This window comes from Macaca fascicularis, chromosome X (genome assembly GCF_037993035.2).
Source record: "Macaca fascicularis isolate 582-1 chromosome X, T2T-MFA8v1.1".
Classification (NCBI taxonomy): Eukaryota; Metazoa; Chordata; class Mammalia; order Primates; family Cercopithecidae; genus Macaca; species Macaca fascicularis.
In genome coordinates this window covers 138,039,255-138,058,625 of record NC_088395.1, presented here as the reverse complement: position 1 = coordinate 138,058,625, position 19,371 = coordinate 138,039,255, and the positions used below count along the sequence as shown (strand labels likewise).

Sequence of the window (19,371 nt, the reverse complement as noted above, 5' to 3'; positions counted from 1 at the left end):
TCTCCCTTGGGCTGCTCACCAGGCTGGAGTGCAGGGGCACTATCTTGGCTCACTGCAACCTCCGTCTTCCGGGTTCAAGCAATTCTTCTGCCTCAGCCTCCTGAGTAGTTGGGACTATAAGCGCGCGACCCCAAGCCCAGCTAATTTTTGTATTTGTTTTAGTAGAGAAGGGGTTTCACCATGTTAGCCAGGATGATCTTGATCTCTTGACCTCGTGATCCTCCTGCCTCGGCCTCCCAAAGTGCTGGGATTACAGGCGGGAGCCACCGCTCCCGGCCAAAAATTTTAAAGCTTGCAATGAAAAGGAACAGACTGTGGGAAGGGCTTGACCTGAGAAACAGGTGGACTAATAATAACTGGAAGGTCAACTGAGTCAGACTTATTTTTGCCAGTTGTTCCCCTATGCCAAGAACACAAGATAGAACTGAATTTGTTACCTGAGTCCTCCCTGGACCTGAGACTTGCAGAATGCAAGAAAACCAATAAAAGTTGGGAGGCTTCCTCAAAGTGCCTCAGAAGTGAGCTGACAGTTTGCCTAACCTAGATCTTAAGAATGTGAATTCTGAAGCCTGACTAATCCGATTATAAAATTTGTTTCTAACTGTTCTTCTGTGACTTTGCCTAAAGATGTTACAATTGGGAAAAAACAGAATAAACAAGGCAAAATTTAAGGTAACAAGTAGAAGAAAACTTCCCACAATTGAAGAAGGCCCAGATTGTAGAGTCTCACTATGGTACAGAATGGAATAAAGATATGCACTAAGCATATGTTGGTAAAATACTAGAATTATTAAAAAGTCACCTTGCTGGGCATGGTGGTTCACGCCTGTAATCCCAGCACTTTGGGAGGATGAGGCGGGCAGATCTCGAGGTCAGGAGATCAAGACCATCCTGGCTAATACGGTGAAACCCCGTCTCTACTAAAAATACAAAAAATTAGCCGGGCCTGGTGGCGGGCGCCTGTAATCCCAGCTACTTGGGAGGCTGAGGCAGGAGAATCGCTTGAACCTGGGAGGCAGAGGTGGCAGTGAGCCGAGATCTCGCCATTGCACTCCAGCCTGGGCTACAGAACAACACTCCGCCTCAAAAAAAAGAAAAAAAAAAATCTAGCCAAGTGAATATTCCAGAAAAGAGAACTGAAGTGGATGAAGAAGGAGAAGCAGGAATAAAGACCTTATACTCTATAAATGAAGAACATAAGCACTCTAAATGGTCATAATTGAGGGACTATACTGCAAAGGAAATAACACTAAGAGTACACAATAAAATATTAAAGAATTTTAACAAGTCTTTTAAGTAGGAAAAATATAAAAGGATGAATTGGAATACATATGTTAATGGACACAACATCTTGGGTTAGTTTTGAGGAAGAAATCAAGTACCTTGACCTAAGAAATAGTGTGCTTTGAGGGACTTTGTTTCGGACATTAGAAAAATATGTGGCTGTTTGTGGACATGGAGAAATGAAGGTAACTATGAATGGAAATTAACAATTGGTAAAAAGATATAATCAGCAACTTAAACATCAAAAACAAGAACTGGAAAAAGAAATAATAAACATAAGGTAGGAAGGCAGGAATAAAGTTAAATGTTTTCTTCATTAGAGTAAATGTGAGTGGACACAATTATCTCCTCAAAAGACAGAAGTCATTATATCGGGCTAAAATACAAAACACAAAACAGCAACAAAAAGAACCCTATGCAGTACTTTTAAAAATTAAGTCACTTAAAGCCAAGAATTATAGGAACTTTTGAAAATTAAGGTTGGGGCAAACAAGTATCACACAAAACGAAAGTAGCAGTACCAATATTAATATCAGACAAATGCGCTTTGAAGTTAAAAGCACTAAAACGTAAAAGCTGGGCGAGGTGGCTCACGCCTTAATCCCAGCACGTTGAGAGGCCAAGACGGGTGGATCATGAGGTCAGGAGATGGAGACCATCCTGGCTAACACGGTGAAACCCCGTCTCTACTAAAAATACAAAAAATTAGCCAGGCGTGGTGGCGGGCACCTGTAGTCCCAGCTACTGGGGAGGCTGAGGCAGGAGAATGGCGTGAACCCAGGAGGCAGAGTTTGCAATGAGCTGAGATTGCGCCACTGCACTCCAGCCTGGGTGACAGAGCGAGACTCCATCTCAAAAAAAAAAAAAAAAAAGCACTACAACAAGGACATTTTGCAATGATAAATTGAGTAGCATTGAACCAATAAACCAATTGTAGTAGAACTGATACCTTTATGATACTGCATTTTCCTATGTTTGATCATGGTGTCTGCATTTATCTCAATCTTCTTTACCATTACTTAGTAATTTTTTTTTTTTTTTTTTTTTTTGAGACAGAGTTTCGCTCTTGTTGCCCAGGCTGGAGTGCAATGCCATGATCTCGGCTCACTGCACCTTCCACCTCCCAGGTTCAAGCGATTCTCCTGCCTCATCCTCCCGAGTAGCTGAGATTACAGGCGTGCGCCACCACGCCCAGCTAATTTGGTATTTTTAGTAGAGATGTGGTTTCTCCATGTTGGTCAGGCTGGTCTCGAACTCCCTACCTCAGGTGATCCGCCCGCCTAGGCCTCCCAAAGTGCTGGGATTACAGGAATGAGCCACCACGCCTGGCCCACTTAGCAATTTTACATTTTCAAATGAAAAGTCTTACACATCTTTTATTCCTAGTTAATTCACTTTGGTTTGTTTTTTCGAGATGGAGTTTCATTCTTGTTGCCCCAGCGCAATGGCATGATCTCCACCTCCCGGATTCAAGTGATTTTCCTGCCTCAGCCTCCCAAGTAACTGGGATAACAGATGCCTGCCACCACACCTGGCCAATTTTTTTGAATTTTTAGTAGAGACGGGGTTTCACCATGTTGAGCAGGCTGGTCTTGAACTTCTGACCTCAGGTGATCCACCCTCCTCGGCCTCTCAAAGTGCTGGGATTACAGGCATGAGCCACCGAGCCCAGCCTATCCCTAGTTAATTTATAGTGACTGGTGCTGTTGCACATGGTGTCTTCTTTAAATTTATGTTTTCTAATGTCCTTTGCTATATAGAAATACAGTTTACTTTTATATATTGATCTTATGCCCAGTTTGATGTATTCTCTTATTTTATACATGTATAGAATTATATAATATATATGACATTTTACTTTTCTTCTTTTCTAATCCTGTTTTCATTTCATTTTTCTTTTTTCATTGCCTTCAGTACTCTATTTGGTAGAATTGCTCTAATTGAGTAGCCTTTTATTATTCATGGCCGTGAAAGGAATTCTTTAGCTGTTTTCCCATTAAGCATTATGTTAGATGTAGGTTTTTGTAGCTATCTCTACTAGATTGAATGTGAAAACGTCCTAAATTGTCCTCCTAGGGTAAATGTGAATTTTCAGTTTCTTTTCCAGGAAAAAGGTGGACTCTAAATCTGGGCTGTCTTTGTGACTTGATTTAGTTAATAAAACTCTGAAGTCATGGTGTGTCAGCTCTGAGTTTCACAAGACTTGTGCACTTCCATTTTCCCTTGCGAACCTGCTGCCAGTGTGTGAATATGCTCAGGCTGGCCTGTTGCAGGATGGGGAGGAAAGACCAGCAGTCTCTATGGTGAATTTACCCCCAAACATGTAAGAGATAGCATTAGCAAAGCTGCCAACCTGACCTAGTGATGATGCCAGATGCTTGAGAATCCAGGCAAGACCATGATAACAACACAGTATATTTGTAGATTTTTTTTTTTTTTTTTTTTGAGACAGAGTCTCGCTCTGTCACCCAGGCTGGAGTGCAGTAGCATGATCTTGGCTCACTGCAATCTCTGCCTCCCGGTTTCAAGCAATTCTCCTGCCTCAGCCTCCCGAGTAGCTGGGACTACGGGGGCATGCCACCATGCCTGGCTAATTTTTGTAATTTTAGTAGAGACGGGGTTTCACCACACTGGCCAGGCTGGTCTCGAACTCCTGATCTCAGGTGATCCGCCTACCTCAGCCTCCCAAAGTGCTGGGATTACAGGCGTGAGCCACAGCACTTGGTCTTACTTGTAGCTTTTTGAGCTATGATAAGTGCTTGTTTTTTAAGCCACTGAGTTAAAAAATAGTGTTTCACAGAGCAATGATTAAATGATACAATAACCAGATTATGAAAGTTCCTTTATATTCATGGCTTCCTAAAAGTTTATGTTGTAAGTGCTGTTGAATTTACCAAATATTTTTATTTTTCTGCATCAATTGAGATGACCATATACTTTTCTCCTTTATTTGGAAAAGTGGTGTATGACATTTCGTCCTTTTGCAATGTTTTAACTCCCTTTCAGTCATGAGATAAATCCAAGCTGATCATAGTTTATTGTCTTTTATAGAACTATGGATTAAACATGCTTATATCTTTCAATTTTTAAGTCTCCACTCATAATCGAAGTGGGTTTGTATTTTTCTCTTCAGTCACAATCTATGTTTGATTTAGGTATCAAGGTTATAAAAGTTGCTCAGAATATGTTGGGGAGTAATTCATCTCTAGTTCCCCTTTAAAATATTTTGAATAAGATTGGAATCATCTTTTGCTTAAAACTTCATAAAACCGGACGGGCATGGTGGCTCCTGCCTGTAATCCCAGCACTTTGGGAGGCCGAGGCGGGCAGATCAGCTGAGGTCAGGAGTTCGAGACCAGCCTGGCCAACATGGCGAAACCCCATCTCTACTAAAAATGCAAAAATTAGCCAGGCATGGTGGCATGCACCTGTAATCCCAGCTACTTCGGAGGCTGAGGCAGGAGAATACTTGAACCCAGGAGGTGCAGGTTGCAGTGAGCCGGGTTCGCACCATTGCACTCCAGCCTGGGCACGAAGAGTGAAACTCCATCTTAAAAAAAAAAAAAAAAAAAATTCATAGAACCAACCTGTAACCATGTGGGATAGATGTTTGTGTTAAAGGAAAATCCCTAAGTGTGTTTTATTTTTTAATAGTTATACTTCCCTTCAGGCTTTTTCTATCTTCTGCTCTTTGCCACCTGTGAGGTCCCTGAAAATGAAGGCCAATACTACCCAGCTAAGCAAATACCTGAAAGGCCAAAAAGACTGGGTAATCTGGTGTTCCCCTTAATTCTCTGTCTATAGAGCTTTAATCTGAGAGTTTCTCTTTTGTGAATTCTTTGACACTTTTAGGGAGAATTTTGTATTTCATCCTATATATTTTGTTTCCAGTGGAGAGATATGGAGGAGAAATGGTCCAAATATTATAGCCAACCATAAACAAAAACTGAATTAAGCCTAAATGTATTTAACAAGTTGAAATATGACTAAGCTGTTCAGTAATATTTGTAATTTATTTCAATGAATATTTTCCTTAACTTTCTGAAGAAACTAAGTAACTAATTTCAAATGAGAATACAATGAAAACAAACAAAAAATAAAGTGAAATAAAAATTTTAAAATATAAGGTACAAAATTAATGATATTAGAAAGTGCTTGTGTTTCCATGTTAAAAGATGAAATCATGAGACAACCTTTTAGTAACTTCTGATAGGGGTTTATACATATTTATATATGTATACCACTCAAAGTCCGCATTTATGGCATGAAGTGATGAGCGGTATCTAAGCCTTCCTCTTAGGGCTCCAAGAAAACAGGTGCCTCTCATTTTACAGTCTAACCCCGTAAATGGAGAAAGACTCCTTGAGGGCATGAATACTGACAAAGGCTATCTCCTTGACCAAATTGTAGATAGGCTCCTCTGAGCCGTCTTTTTGACTGAGCTCATTCTTGAGTACTGTCTTTGGCTTGCCTAATCCAGTTTTAATACGAATCTTAACTCAGTTTAGCAAGAATTCCCCTACCCTTGATGTCTCCTCTCTGTGATGTTCCATGCACTGACACCCCTCATTCTGCTCCTTGACTGTAAATCCCCGGCTGTCTTTACTATGCTCAGAATGGAGACTGATCTATTTCTCACCTGTTGTAATGTCCCTATTGCAATAGTCTTGAATAAAGTCTTCTTTATCACTTTTACAAGTGCCAGAATAATTTTCTCTTTAACAACAGCAAGCCAAGTCAAGGAACATGTGGCCTGCTGCCTAGAAATGCCCCAATCCTGCCCTTAATTTTCAGAATTGTTTTCTTCCTCCTAGGCCTAGCTCCTTGAGACTTGCCCCTAGACGTAAACAATTTGGTAATGTAGAGAAAATGCTTGAGATGTAAAACCGAGTTAAGAGCAGAACTGCAAAGACTAGGTTAAGTGGAAATTGCGTTCTTGAAAGATAATATTGCCTGATAAAAGTGGGTGCTTTAAGGTGGGATCTGAACATGGCGGCGGTGGTAGCTGCTATGGTGCTGAAGGGCCGGGGATATGGGGGGTGAGAAATGCCTGTGTCCTCCGGGGGATTCTCGCAGGAACCACAGCTAACATGGCCTCCCATAACAGGACCCAGGCACTGCAAACCCACAGCTCCCCAGAGGGCAGGGAGGAACCTGAACCCCTATCCCCCGAGCTGGAATACATTCCCAGAAAGAGGAGCAAGAACCCCATGAAAGCCAGGGACTGGCCTGGGCCATCGGCTTCCCTTGTGGTATCCTTCTCTTCATCCTCAACAAGCGGGAAGTGGACAAGGACCGTGTGAAGCAGATGAAGGCTCGGCAGAACATGCGGGTGTCCAACACGGGACAGTATGAGAGCCAGAGGTTCAGGGCATCCCCGCAACGTGCCCCGTCCCCTCATGTTGAGTCTGGGGTGCAGACCTGAGGAACGATGCAACCCTCCTAAACTGTGTTGACTGTGAAGTCCTCAGGTTTGGCCGGGATTCCAGTTCTCGAGGTCCACCAGAGGGCGCATGAATCCCAGGCTGCTGCCAACCCCTACCCCGCCCCACACCCAGGAGCCAGCCAAAGGCAAATAAAGTTATTGAGCGTTTAGTAGGGAAAAATTTCAGTAAAAAAGTGGCTGGTTTAGGCCTTGGTTTGATTTCAGATGGAAACCAAAGCAACTTCCAGCAGTATGAGCAGGTCGCCCCAAACTGGGCAAAATGCAAGGCAGCCATGTTTGGTGGCGCCTTTGTCTCTCAGTGGCGTTTTTTCACACTGGAAGGGCGGGAGAAGAGTGCCCCAAGGCAGGCTTCCTTGAAAATATGCAGCACTACTGCCCCCGTGAGGAAATCATTTAAAGACAGAATACGCCATTACAGCGTTCTTTCCCTGAGACCCAGCTGTTGGGGAAGGGCTGTTCTGTGGGTAGGTGGAAGAGGCTGGGGCTCCATGCTGAGCCTCTTTGCCTTCTCCTCTAAGGCCTTAACAGAGACCTGGACATTGGTGGTATCTTGGTATAAAACCTGGAGAGTGAGGGGCTTGGAGTGAACCATCAGCTGCCAGGCGATACTGGCACAGGAAGTCGTGGGGTGGGGCCTCATTTCCTCCTGGTGTGGTCAGGACTGGAGGGACCCACTCAAACACGAATGCAAGCTCTTGTGGGCATCTGTCTTCTGTTCCTGCCCCTTGCAGCGAGAGTTAGCAGGCTTTCACGTGGTACCACCATCCTATGGTGAAGGCCTTATTATATACAAGGACTCCTCAAGGAAGATATGGGGCATTGGTTTCTTGTGGCAGCCGTGTCAAAACACAAAGAACAGGCCAATTCCAGGTGACGTATTGCAGAGGCAAGTGTGCTTGCTGAGGATCTCAGGTCACTCAAACATCTAGAGATTCACTGCCTGCAGCCAGGAGGAATTGAAGAGAAGTGGGGCCACGTAGCCAAACCAAGAAGTAATGAAACGTCTAAAGGAGTAGATACAAAAAACAGATGGAGAAGAAGTAGTCCAAATATGTTAGCCAAGCATAAACGAAAACTGAAGTAGAATTCAATCTAATTTATATGTTTTACATATGACTAAGCTGTTAAATAATATTTATCATTTATTTCAACACAGACAGTGAAAAGGATTGAAAAGTCCTTGCCTGTCAGAGGTGTCATTCCTTGTGATATAACTCTATGACTTCATACATGCCTGTTGTAGAAGGAACGTTGTAAAGAAATGTGATTATTTCGGCCGGGCGCGGTGGCTCAAGCCTGTAATCCCAGCACTTTGGGAGGCCGAGACGGGCGGATCACGAGGCCAGGAGATCGAGAGACGATCCCGGCTAACACGGTGAAACCCCGTCTCTACTAAAAAATACAAAAAAAAAAAAACTAGCCGGGCGAGGTGCCAGGCGCCTGTAGTCCCAGCTACTCGGGAGGCTGAGGCAGGAGAACGGCGTAAACCCGGGAGGCGGAGCTTGCAGTGAGCTGAGATCCGGCCACTGCACTCCAGCCTGGGTGACAGAGCAAGACTCCGTCTCAAAAAAAAAAAAAAAAAAAGAAATGTGATTATTTCTAGAAGTGCAAAAATCATGTGGCAAAAATGATGTCACTGAAGATCATGAAGGAGGATACGTTGGTACATCAACCCTCCACAAAAGCAACAACGAGCCAGGCATGAACTAGAAAGAAGTGTCAGAATCCACTTTTACAGAACTCTAGAGCTTGTCAAAAACTTGCAACACCCAAGGAAGCCTTGGTGAAGAAAGAAGTGGCTGCTTTGTGGTGAGAGAGCAAGAGAGCTACGGCATTTTAAATTGCCTGTCTACCATCCCCCAGCCTCCACAGTGCCTTCAGTATAGCTCCCACCCTTGTGCATAGGTATAATACAGAACTTATTCTCAAAGAATTGTTGCATTCCAGTTGGACCTGTCTTTTGGCTCCCTAAAGGATTGGTGTAATCTTGCTTTTGTTTTGCCTCACTTAGAGTGTTTCCAGGTTTGGAACAGCTTCCTGAGGGTCATGTGTTGAAAAAACTTAAAGATACAAGTATTGGCTATAGGAGTCTGGGGCAAGGGACAACAGTTAAACAGTAAACAGATGGAAAAGCATGGGAAGGAAGAGGCTATGAAAGGAAATACTTGGGGGAATAAGAACTTTAAAAAGTTCTTGTATATACTAGAGAAATAAAAAGCCATGCACATGCGCAGGGCTGGACAATTATTCAGAAAATGCCTGAGAAGACCTTAAGGACTCATATCTCACTAGCTTTCAGGCCCCTTGCAAGCTAGAAGTGAAGACTACAGCCTGGCTAGTTGAAAGAGTGCCCCAACACACAGAGCCAGCCTTCAAGGACTTAGAGAATACTTCTCTTTCTTTCTTAGGCTCCACATGTTTAAGGAAACTGTCGGAGTACTAGGTGACCACTAAGCTATCAGAACACCGACTCCAGTGGCCACAAATGATAAAAATACAGACTTTACAAAAATATTTAAGAAAAGTTACTAAAAAAGCAAATAAAAAACAACAACACACAAATGCTATCAACTAAACCCATGGGGTGGGGAGGGAAGTGTGTCTAGAAATCTAATTTCCAGAGTTGATACAGTATGATATCAAAACATCTAATTTTTAATGATAAACAAAAAATAAGACATGCAAAGAAAACAAGAAGGTGTGGCCTACTCACAGGGAAAAGAGAAATTAATAGAAACTGTGCAGAAGGAAGCCCAGGCATTGGGCTTACTAGAAAAGAGTTACGTCAACTCTCTTAAATATGCTCAAAGTGTTTCCATAAATAAAATACAAAGAACTAAAGTAAACCAAGAGAATAATGTCTCACCAAGTAGAGAATATCCATAAAGAGAGAGATATTATTTTTTAAAAAAACAAATAGAACTTTTGGAACTGAAAAGTACAGAAACTGAAATGAAAAAAAAAAAAAAAAACCACTGGAAGTTTCCAACAGCAGATTAGAACAGTTAGAAAAAAGTCATTGAATGTGAAGCTAGAGCAATTGAAACACATGAGTATAAACATGCAAGAAGCTCAACAAACTCCATGTAAGATAAACATGAAGAAATCTACAATGAGAAAGCTTATAACCATGCTGTCATAAGACAAAGACAAAGCAAGAATCTTGAAAGCGTTATAAGAGAAAGGCCTTAATTATATACAAGGACTCCTCAATAAGATTAGCAGCCAGTTTTTCTTCAGAAACCATGGAAGCCAAAAGGCAGTGGGATAACATATTTAAAGTTGCAAAAGCAAACAAACTTGTCAAAAATTCCATATCCCCCAAGACTAACTTTCAGAAATGAAGGAGAAATTAAGACATTCCTAGATAGAAAAAAACTTTACAGATTCCACCAGTAGTAGACCTCCCATAACAGAAATGCAAAACGGAGTCTCTCAGGATGAAATGAAAAGACGCTAGATAGTAACTCGAAACCATATGAAGAAATAAGGAACAAAGAAAAGGGTAGCTACATAGATACATAAAAAAGCCAGAAGAATTATATTTTTGGTTTATAATTCTCTTTTCCTCCCATATGATTTTAAAAACAAATGCATGAAACAATAATTATAAGTCTGTATTAATTAACATTGTACAATGTTTAATCATATAGTTTGTAAAAATAACACAAAAGGGATTAGAGCTTTAAAGGAGTAGGTTTTATGTACTATATAAACTAATTTGTAGTTTAATAAAAATCGATTGCTCTAAAATTAAGATATTAATTGTATTCTGCAGGATAGCCATAAAAAATTAGTATATAGGGAAAAAGAAACAGAAAGGAATAAAAGTGGTACACTAGAAAAGATCAATTAATCACAAAAGAAGGTAGGAATTATGGAATTGAGAAAAAAGCTATAAGATATACAGAAAATATATAGCAAAATAGGAGGAGTAAGTACCTCTTTACCAGTAATTACTTTAAATGGATTAAACTCTCCAATTTAAAGGCAGAGATTGGCAGAATGCATTTTTTAGAACATCCAACTCTATGCTGTCTAAAAGAGTTGGCTTTAGATCCAATTCACAAACGGTTAATAGTAATAGCATGAAAAAAGAAAATTCATGTGAAAAATAACCAAAATAAAGTTGGTCTGACTGTCCTGATACAAGACAAAATACACCTTAAGACAATAATTATTTCAAGAGACAAAGATGGACATTATATAATGATACGATCAGTCTGTCAAGATGTACTAATTAAGCATACATATTTATTTTACAAGAGTCCCCAAATACATGAGGCAAAAACTGAACAGAACTGAAGGAAAAAATAGAGAGTCCTAAAAAATAACTTGGTGACTTCAATACCCCACTTTATTTATTTATTTATCTATTTAGAGACAGAGTCTCTTGCTCTATCACCCAGGCTGGAGTGTAGTGGCACCATCTTGGCTGCAATCTCCGCCTCCTGGGTTCAAGCGATTCTTATGTCTCATCCTCCCAAGTAGCTGGGATTACAAGCGTGCACCAACATGCTCAGCTAATTTTTGTATTTTTAACAGAGAAGGGGTTTCACCATTTTGCCCATGCTGGTCTTGAACTCTTGACCTGGAGTGGTCCACCCACCTCGGCCTCCCAAAGTGCTAGGATTACAGGCATGAGCCACGTCACCCAGCCCAATACTCCACCTTAAACAATGGATGAAACAACTAAACTGAAGATCATTAAGGAATTAGAGAATGTGAACAAAGTTATAAGTCAACTACACCTAAAAGATATAAAAATATATCTTTCCTTGAAAGGTAAGATTCCATCACCTACCATGTAGACCATGCTATGCCAGGAGAAGGGAACTGGCTTTTGTGACATCCTGGCCTGTGCCTAACTCTCTTTTAGACTTAAAGGATGGCATATGGATGTAGGTGTACTGACACACAGGAGTGCCTTGCAGAGGCTCCGGGAAGCAAGCACGACGTCTTCCAGGTATTTTGTGAAAGAGAAAAATGATCTCTAACCTTCCCTTCATATATCATCTAAAGAACACTCAGAGAAAGCCTTGACTAGATGAGTTAGGCTCCTTAGGTAGCCTCTTCAGCCTTCACAAAGCCTGAATTCCATTCTCTGTGGCCTGATTGGCAGAGACATTCTCTGCCTCTGATTTAGGGAGAAAAGCAAACAGTTCGACCTTGGGAATCAAACCATGTAAGTTTGCTAACACTAGGTAAGAGAAATGGCAAAGTCAAGGGCGTTTTACTTCTAACATGTGATAACCTTGAATCAAACGTCTAAACATGTATGTATTCTAGAGAGCCAATATGCACATTGTAATGTATCTGTAAATTGAAAAAACTCAAACAAAACAACTAACAGTGTCTAATTCTCTAAAGCTGAGTTTTCTGAGAGCACATTTTCCAGTTTTACCTGTATTTATAATGAAGGCTTGACACATTGACAAATAAGCTTAGTACTGATAACATTCTGAGTAATACCATATTTTTATCTAAAAATAAATGGCACTGTTTACATGCTAGGATGATTAAATGTCTTGCTCTTACTAGTCAAGAAAATTAAAACCTTCTAACAAATTATTGTTTAACACAAAATCCAATTAGCTGAAATATGTTTAGTGACATTTTAAGTAGCCTTTCTATATAAAAACCGAGAAAAATGATAGAAGGAAAAACATTAAATCAGAAGGAAATTTCTCATAAAGGGTGTTATTTGATGTTTATAACAAAAAATTCCTGCACATGTACATTCCCTCTAACCCCCCAATATAATGCAAATAGAAGAACAAGCAAAATGCAATTGAGAAAAACAGTAATTGAATTTTGATTGAGTTTCTGTGATACAGAATATGCCTCATTAGCTTCTGTTATAATTGTTCCATTTTTCATTTTTTTGCCAAATGTTTATATTATCCTTAGGATTTGAGTGCAATTTGATTCATTGTTATTTTTGAACTATAAAGAAATGTCATGAGAGTTAGCAATAAAGTACTATTAGTTACTCCATACCATTGGAAACTTCCCATTACCTAATATTGTGTGAAATATTCAAGGCACTAAATACTACCTATAGTCTGATGATGGAATTGAAAGGAATAATTAATGTGAGTGTGTGTGTGTGTGTGTGTGTGTGTGTGTGTGTTTGTGTTGAACGCCTTGTGCAAATAAGGGAGTATATTAATAAGCCTCTATCGATTTAGTAAAATAGTATCACCTCTCATGAACAATCATAGAATCCATTTGTAAGAGAACATATTTGAACACTGGACATACACTGGACATACAAATACATGGGAACTTTAAATAGAGAAGTTCTTATATGACCAATGGAATACGTGAATGTGTGATAAAACCATTTTAAAAGTCATTTCCTCTTGGGATTGAGAGACCACTTATTTATGGTATATATACACCTATGTGTGTACACATGTTTACTAACTATATTTTAGCCATGGTAATCATTTCAGTTACCTCGCTTTGTGCCTATATCCGTATGTATGTGTATATGTACTTATTTATACAAAACGATGTTAAGGAGAGTTTGTACATGCATTTAATGCAAGCAAATACTTTCCCTTCAAAACTTTGTCAGAATACACATCTGGTCTGATCCAAACCACTACAGATTAATCCAATTTTAATATAGATTTATTTTTTGTGTGAACCTAAATATAGTAGGCCTATGTATGTATACATTGAAAAGTATGGAAGAAAATAACCCAACATATTATCAGTTGTATTAACAGATTTTATGGTATTTTTCTTCTTGGTGTACACAAGATTATTTTTGAACTACGTGGCAAACATCATACTCTTTAAATTTTTTTTTTTTTTTTAAGAGACTAAGGTGTCACTATGTTCTTCAGGTTGCTCTGCTCCTGGGTCCAAGCTATTATCCTGCCTCAACCTCCCAAGAAGCTGAAACTACAGGAACACGCAACTACCTGGCTTGCAAATACCACTGCTAATAAGAAGATATTGTAAATCTGATACCTAAGAGATAAGAGGTAACACACACACACACGCATGCAGGCACACACACACATACACACACACTCAGATCACAAGAAGAAGCTGAAAAATATTTAATGACATAGGAACATGTGGAAAAATAAATTATTCACTGTTAAACATAGGACAATTTTTAAAACTGCGTAACTTTTTTTTTTGAGACAGAGTCTCACTCATTCTGTCGCCCAGGGTGGAATGCAGTGGCGTGATCTCGGCTCACTGGAACCTCCACCTCCCGGGTTCAAGCGATTCTCCTGCCTCAGCCTCCTGAGTAGCTGGGACATCAGGTGTGGGCCACCATACCTGGCTGATCTTTCTATTTTTAGTAGAGATAGGGTTTCACCATGTTGGCCGGGCTGGTCTCAAACTCCTGACCTCAAGTGATCCACCCGCCTTGGCCTCTCAAAGTGTTGGGATTACAGGCGTGAGCCACTGCGTCTGCCCCCAAACTGTGTAACTTCTAATGGGAATTTATACAGATGTAAGTGTATGTATCATGCTCTGTGGAGCAATGTATTACATACAATGATGTGTGCTGTCTTGGCCTTCTCTTACGACTCCTACCAAACACTGTCTGACAATTCATCACATAAGCTGAGAAAATGGAGAAGGACTGCCTGGTTGTCTGGGGAGGGGAATAGGTCAAAGATCACCTAGACTTGTGAATTGGTGGCTCATGATGATCTCCAGGCTTCTGATAATTTATTCTCGCCTTTCTTCTCTGATCAGTCTAATTTCCTGCCTGAGACAGACATTTTGATACCATGTGAAAGTGCTGAGCCAACCCACATAGACTAAGTCTGGAAAACATTTAATTTCTTGAAAGAACAAGATTCCTGATGAGGATGGGTGGTTTAGGCCTTGACTTGATTTCACATGAAAAAGAAAAGCAAAAATACAGGAATTTGCACAGGTTGCCCCAAACTGTGCAATATGCAAGGCAGCCATGTTTCCTGGCCCATTTGTCTCTGGGTGGCGTTTTTTCAGACAGGAAGGGCGGGAGAAGACTGCTCCAAGACAGGGTGTCCTTGAAAATCTGAAGCACTACTGCCACCGTGAGGAAATCGTTTAGACAGACTAGGCCATTACAGCGTCCTTCCCGGGAAGCCTCGCCGTAGGGGGAAGTCTGGTCTGTGAGGAGGTGGAAGAGGATTGGGCTCCAGGCTATAGGTCTTGTTGCCTTCTCCTGTAAGGCCTGAAGAGATACCTGGACTTTGGCGGTATCTTGGTGTAGAACCTGGAGAGTGAGGGGCTTGGAGTGAAGCAGCAGCCGCCAGGCGGTCCTGGTACAGGAAGTCGTGGGGCGGGGCCTCGGTCCCTCGATCCACCTGCCTTGGCCTCGCAAGGTGCTGGGATTACAGGCGTGAGCCACCGCGCCTGGCCCATCACAAAATCTTAATTGCATTCTCTGTGTCCTCATAAACAGCCATTCCCTGCCTCTGTCCCTCCTGGTGTGGGCAGGACAGCAGGAACCCTCTCAAAGACACATGTAGGTTCTTATGGGCATCTCTTTCCTGTTCCCGCCCCTTGGAGCAAGAGTCGGGTTTTCACGAGCTGTCATCTTGCTATGGATCTTTGGGTCTCTGGTAGCATCGCGCACAATCAACAGGGTTATTCCAAGGGAAGTTTACAGGATTTGCTATTAAAACCTTCACTCTCCAGGTTCTGTAGCAAGATACCGCCAATGTCCAGGTCTCTTTTAAAGCCTTAGAGGAGTAGGCAAGGACTCCCAGCATAGAGGCCAAGCCTCTTCCACCTCTTACCTGACCAGATCTGCCCCAACAGGTAGCCCTCATTAGAACTCTATAATGGCGTAGGGGTTTCGTTAAACGACATCCTCACGATGGCAGTAGTGCTCCAGATGTGCCAAGAAGTCTTGTCTTGGAGCCCTCTACTCCCGCCCTTCTTGTATGAAAAAACGCCACCCATAGACAAAGGCACCACCAAACATGGCTGCTTTATATTTATCCCGGTTTGGGGCCAGCAGGTCTTACTGCTGCACTTTTGCTTTTGTTTTCCACTTGAAATCAAACAAGACCCGCCCTCACCAAGAATCTTTGCTTTCAGAAATTAAATATCCTCTTGCCCAAGTCTTTGAGGGTATGATTTATTTCACAGAGTTACAGGGCCAGTGTATTTCATGGTATAAAATTATCTTCTTCAGGGATGAAGGCATAAAGAGAAAATTACTTGAAACTTGGAGATCTTCTCTGGCAATCAATTTACAAATTCTGGTGTTCTTTGACCTGGCTCCCCGCCCAGACAACCAGGGAGTTCATGTTCTAGCCTCATGTGTTGCATTATAGGCAGTAATTTGTCATCAGCCTTAGAGGAGGGATCCAATAGCTGTCATTGCTGCCTGCCACATATACTCCACATGGAATGATACTCATAGTACATATGTTCAATTCCTGTCGAGGTTACTCAGAGTTATATCTCATGGTCGCATCATTTAACATAAAAATACAACATTTCCCATGTGTTACATATATTTCAAGTATTTCCTGAGACTTTACACAGTGCCTATGTGGGGAATGGATGGGTGCATTATGTTTTCTCCCTTACAGCAAGAGTTAGCAGGCTTTCAGGCAGTGTCACTCTGCTGTGAGGCATGAGTCATTTGTTGCAGCAATGTGAGAACACCAAGGACAGACCAGTTCCAAGTGGGATATAGCAGGAGCGAGCAAGTTTTCTGAGGGTCTCAAGGGTACCCAATTGTCTGGAGAAGACTAGAAGGGCATAAAGAGAAATTGAACCACTGAGCATCGAGGAAGAGTTACATCTTCTTCTAGTGGACTGCTGTACATAAACACATAAACCAAGAGCAGTGAAAGGGATTGAAAATCAATCTATGTTTTAATAGTATTTGTTGGAGATGGCATTACCCATGATCTCACTTCACGTTATCATGTATGACTATTGTGGCAGTTATGTTTTCAAGAAGCATGATTGTTTCTACAAATTCAAAAACAGGTGGCAAAAGTGACATCAATGAAAATTATGCATTAGGGAACTTCTGTAGTGTATCTCTCCGGAAAGGCAACTCAAAACAATCAAGAATCTATAATTAGAAGATCATTGTTTCAACACAATATATGGGGCATTTATAAAAAGTCTATAGGTAGTATTATACTCAAGAGTAAAAGACTGAAAACTTTCCTCCTAAGATCATGAACAAGGTAAAAATGCACACTTTTGCCCTTTTCTTGAACTTAAAATTCTAGTCAGGGTCATGGGACAATGAAGATATATAAAATGCATCCAAGTTGAAAAGAAGAAAATGGAAATTATCTCTCTTCATAAAGTTGATGATCTTATAAAAATGCTTAAAAATGCAGAAAAACCATATTTGAGCTAATGAACAATATTCAGCAAGCCCTGCAGGATAGGACATTAAATGGTAAAAATCAGTTATAGTTATGTACACTAGCAATGAACAATCTGAAAATTGAATTAAGAAAGCAATTCCATTTATAATAGCTTCAAAATAAATCATATTTTAAGGAGAATGTTTCACTAAACAGATGAAAGACTTGTACATTGAAAATCACAAAATATTGGAGAACTTAAAGATTACCTAGATTTTTACAAAAGACATCCTGTGGTAATGAGTTGGAAGACTAAATATTTATAATATGGCAATACTAGCCATAGAGATCTATAGATTTAATGTAATCCTAATTATTATTCGCATGAGCATTTATTTTTGGGAAAAAGAAAGAGCAAATTCTAAAGATCCTATTAAATTGCAAGAGATCTGAGTAACCAAAGTTTGAATAAGAAAAACCAAGGTGGAAGACACACTTGTAGATTTCAAAACTTACTAGAAAAGCTAGAGTAATCAAATCAGGGTGATGATCAAATGAGAATACACACAGTGATTAATGGAAGAGATGAAGAGTCTGAAAATAAACCAAGACATTCTGGTCAATTGACTTTTCACAAAGTTATCCAGTTCATTTAATGAGACATGAATAGACCCCTTAAGAAATAGTGCTTAGACAACTGGTTATCCACATACCAAAGGAAGTTAAACCTCTACCTCACATCATATGCAAAACTTAACTCAAAATGTATCAAATGTCTAAAGGTAAGAGCTAAAGCTATAAAACCTTCAGGGAAACTATAGGAATAAATCTTCAGAACTTTAGATTTGGCAATGATTTTTTAGCTATACAACCAAAAGCACCAATAACAAAAGAAAAAATAAATTGGACTTCCCTGGAATTAAAAACTTTTTGCATCGAAGTGCACAATTCAGAACTTGAAAAGCCAGCTTACAGAATGGGAGGAAATATTTCCAAATCAATTATCTAAAAACTGCGAATATCCAATACATATAAAGGACTCTTAAAAACAACAAAAGACATCCCAATTTAAAAAAAAATAGGCCAAGGGAGAGTGAGGTCACCAAAATGGTAGAGTGGAAGCAATCTGACGTTATCCCCCAAAAAACTAAAAACAGCTGTCTAGTGTCGAGATTGTCACAATCAATATTGCAGAACTGAAAATTGAGACTATGACGATCTGTGGGGCCATAAGAAAGTGAATACATATGAGCAGCTGGTAAGATTAATGGACTTCTCTCTCCATGATGGACTTCTTCTCCAACCAGAAGCTGCTAGGCACCACGTAGAAAATTCCCCCTGGACTCACGGTTTCCTCTATAAAATGTGAGATCCAGGCAGGCAGCTAGGTTCTCTCCCATTTTGGTGTCCTTTGCAGGAATGCTGTTCTTGCCTCACTCCCTAGACAGCATCCTGACTGCCTGTAGGAAGAAAAATCTCTGAGGGCAGTTAGAGACAATAAATGGAGTTGAAGCTAGCAACCCCAGTGCATTAAATTTGGGGACTCCTCTTTTACTCAAAGAAGACCTCAAGTCAGAGAGGGCATCAGCAGCAACATGAAAATGAACAGGAAGGAAAAAAGAACAGGAAAGGCTATACTTTGGCTGGGAATGGTGGCACATGCTTGAGTCCCAACACTTTGGGAGGCCGAGGCAGGCGGATGACCTGAGGTCAGGAGTTCAAGACCAGCCTGGTCAACATGGTGAAACCCTGTCTCTACTAAAAATACAAAAAGTAGCTGGATGCGTTGGCACACGCCTGTAATCCCAGCTACTTGGGAGGCTGAGGCAGGAGAATCCCTTGAATCCAGGAGGCAGAGATTACAGTGAGCCGAGATTGCAGTGAGCCGAGATCATGCCATTGCACTCCAGCCTGAGTCACAGAGCAAGACTCCATTAAGAAAAAAAAGAAAGAAAGAAAAGAAAAGAGAGAAAAAGAAAGGCTATACTTAGATAAAATAGATTAAAAGTCAAAAACTGTAAAGAGAGACAAAGAAGGTCACTGTATAACAATGAAAATGACAATACAACAAGAAGATATAACAATTGGAAATATGTATCTACCCAACACTGGAATACGCAGATATTTGGAGAGCAAAATGAGGCAAACATTTGAAGATCTACACAGAGAGATAGAATGGTGTACAACAATACAGGGAGACTTCAGTACCCCACTTTCAGTAATGGAAAGCTTATCTAGACAAAGAAACATTGGAATTAAACTATACTCTAGACCAAATGAACTTAACTGACATTTACAAATTATTTCATCCAATTGCTCTAAAATGTACAT

At 40.6% G+C, this 19,371-nt stretch overlaps 1 protein-coding gene and 1 pseudogene across 38 annotated transcripts in view; both read left to right on the top strand.

Annotated features, from left to right (window-relative positions):
* Nucleotides 1–19,371, top strand: part of LOC102128946 (small ribosomal subunit protein uS15-like) — a 127,039-nt gene that overhangs the window by 20,563 nt on the left and 87,105 nt on the right. For 37 of the 38 annotated variants that reach the window (XR_012429938.1, XR_012429937.1, XM_074029413.1 and 34 more), the window contains one exon: nt 13,588–13,728. The exons of the other annotated variant lie outside the window; for it this stretch is intronic. The gene's annotated coding sequence lies outside the window, so the exon portion shown is untranslated. The remainder of the gene's footprint in view (nt 1–13,587; nt 13,729–19,371) is intronic. 38 annotated transcript variants of the gene reach the window in all.
* LOC107128545 (probable hydrolase PNKD) lies at nt 6,260–7,998 on the top strand (annotated as a pseudogene).